This window comes from Protopterus annectens, chromosome 8.part0 (assembly GCF_019279795.1).
Source record: "Protopterus annectens isolate FY-2018-M chromosome 8.part0, PAN1.0, whole genome shotgun sequence".
NCBI lineage: Eukaryota > Metazoa > Chordata > Ceratodontiformes > Protopteridae > Protopterus > Protopterus annectens.
Genome location: NC_056741.1, coordinates 1,522,865,181 through 1,522,867,680, shown reverse-complemented (window position 1 = coordinate 1,522,867,680; position 2,500 = coordinate 1,522,865,181).

Below are 2,500 nucleotides of genomic sequence, written 5' to 3'. Positions count from 1 at the left end.
CATCCACTCATCAAGATTTCTCTTGAAGAGGGTCAGCAAGGGGCTCTGTCTAACATGGACTGGGATTATATTCCAGAGCGAGGGAAGGCTTTGGGATATGAATCTATCCCTCCAGCATGTTCTGTTTATTGTTGTGCTAAGGTTAAAATCCCTGGAGCATATATATATCTTTCTATAGCTGTACTCAAGTCACCAAGTGTGTGAGATTGCACATTTGTCTGGGTTGGGAAATAAACCCCTGGAAAAAAGAAAAAAAAAGTTTTTCCCTCTTTATTTAGTTTTAATTTTGCATTAATTTAACTTATTGCTTGGCACATGCATAGTAGCATGTCAGCTTTCACATTCTCAACATTTTATGGTCTATGTTTGGATTTTATCAAATTCAGTACATTAATATATATGGTATATAGGTGTACTCAGCTTTTCTCTAGACATCCAAGCTTGAAACATCAGCAACATAACACACAGTTGTACTTGTGCTGAGTAAACAACCTTGGTGCATATAAAAATCTAAATTAAAAAATAAATAAACAAAAAATATTGCTGTGTCCCCCACCACATTCCCTGCTAATTATATATACCAACTCCTAGGTCACACAATACCTGGGTAAAGGGTATTTTACACTGCCAGACATAAGAGGTTTATACTTCTGATTGTTCAGAAAATGCACTTTAATGCAAAAAACACTGTTCTTTAATCTTTATAATTGAATTATTGAAATATTACAAAAACAATATTTTTTAGATTTGGGGTTTTTGTCCCCTCATCATGTTTATGTTTCTCCAAAATTCTTGAGCAAAGAAGATGGGTGGGGGGTGGGGTCCTTTCAGAAAAGGGTCAGAAGAGATGGCCACATACCTGCTAAATAATTTAGAAGCTGAAGAGGTTGCAAATTTTTGTACAAAGGTCTGCCTTGCAAACAGAGATTAGAAATTGCACACTAGTGAAGTGGTATAGAAAAAAAAAGCAACTAGTTCTTCCATATTACTGAATCACAGCTAGGCACACCATTGCATAGTTTCTTACTTTTGGGATAAAACTGAATTTATAAATAGATAACTGCAATAACCCTAGCAGATCAAGGACATAAGCTGTACAGTTGCGAGCTCTTAATTATTTCAGAAAGCATAATAAAAGCAATTCAACTTGGCACAGTGCTGAGATAATAGGATTAGGACAATGTGTGGGGCTTATGTCTCTTTGTGTGTAGGGGGCTGAGTCAATGTTTGAAAAAGCATGTTTGCCTGAAACACACATTTTTTTTGTTTTACCAATAAACAGACAGCCTTGTGGGAAGATTACTGCCACAGTTTCAGTTGACAAAAAAAAAACAGGCACAAAAGTGTCAAATGTTGCAATATAATTTATTATCTATGCATACTCTGTGCCTTGGAAGGAGGAAGCTTAGTAACAACAAATGATTTCTGATAACACATGCACCAGTGTAATTGCTCCCCCATGTCCATTGGTGGCCGAAGGAGTAAGGCCAAAGACAAAGGATTAAGTGAATATGACTATGTAGGTTATGTGTGTGTCTGTGTGTGTGTGTGCGTGTGTGTGTGTGTGTGTGTGTGTGTGTGTGTGGTTTGTGGTATATGTGTGTATATGCTTGTGTATATGTGGGAGTGTTTATATGTATATGTGTTAAATTATGATATTTAAGAGAGTTCAGTATGTGTGTGTGTTAACTGTTAATGTTTGACATCTAAGAAGGTTTAGTGTGTGTGTGTGTGTGTGTGTGTGTGTGTGTGTGTGTGTGTGTGTGTGTGTGTGTGTGTGTGCCAGGCAGGATAAGCAGAAATGGTAAAAACTTAGCAGAGAATACATAGTCACCTGTATGTAGCTTTATTACAAAATGCACTGTTAGAAAATCAGGCATCGGGCTACCAGCCATATACTAAAACATGGATGTCTTCATTGCAGCTACCATTTGGGAAACAGTTTTGAAAGAAAACACTGAAAAGCATTTCAGTTACAGACAGGCATAACATCAGAAAGGAAAAAAAAGAGAGTCTGCACAGTGCAGTGGATTCACCGTCTGCCTGTACATTCATAAATGGCAACCTCTTAGTGCAAAAATTCTGAATAAAATCAAAAATAATGGGGAGACAAAGGCTCAAAACTAGGGACAGATAGTATCTCCTTAAATTAGGATGTGGCTAGAAAACCAGCATTGCATTTGCATGCATTTTCTGAAAGATATGACACTCAAAAATCTGTCATTACATAACGTCAGCCTGCAATGATTAGGTAGAAAACCAACAAATATGAATGGCACAACAGGAACATCTCAGTGTAAAACAGTAATATCTGCTCCTTAGGGTCACATAGGAAGGGGAAACAAAAGATGAAACATAAGTTACAAGGGAACAGTGTCCATTTAAGGGACAAGTTCCAAAGCTTAAACTGCAGATGAATATTACAGAGAACAATGATTCACAACCAGGATGACAATGGCAAACATGCAGGTTGGCTGAGAAGGAGCAAGCACCTGGTGAG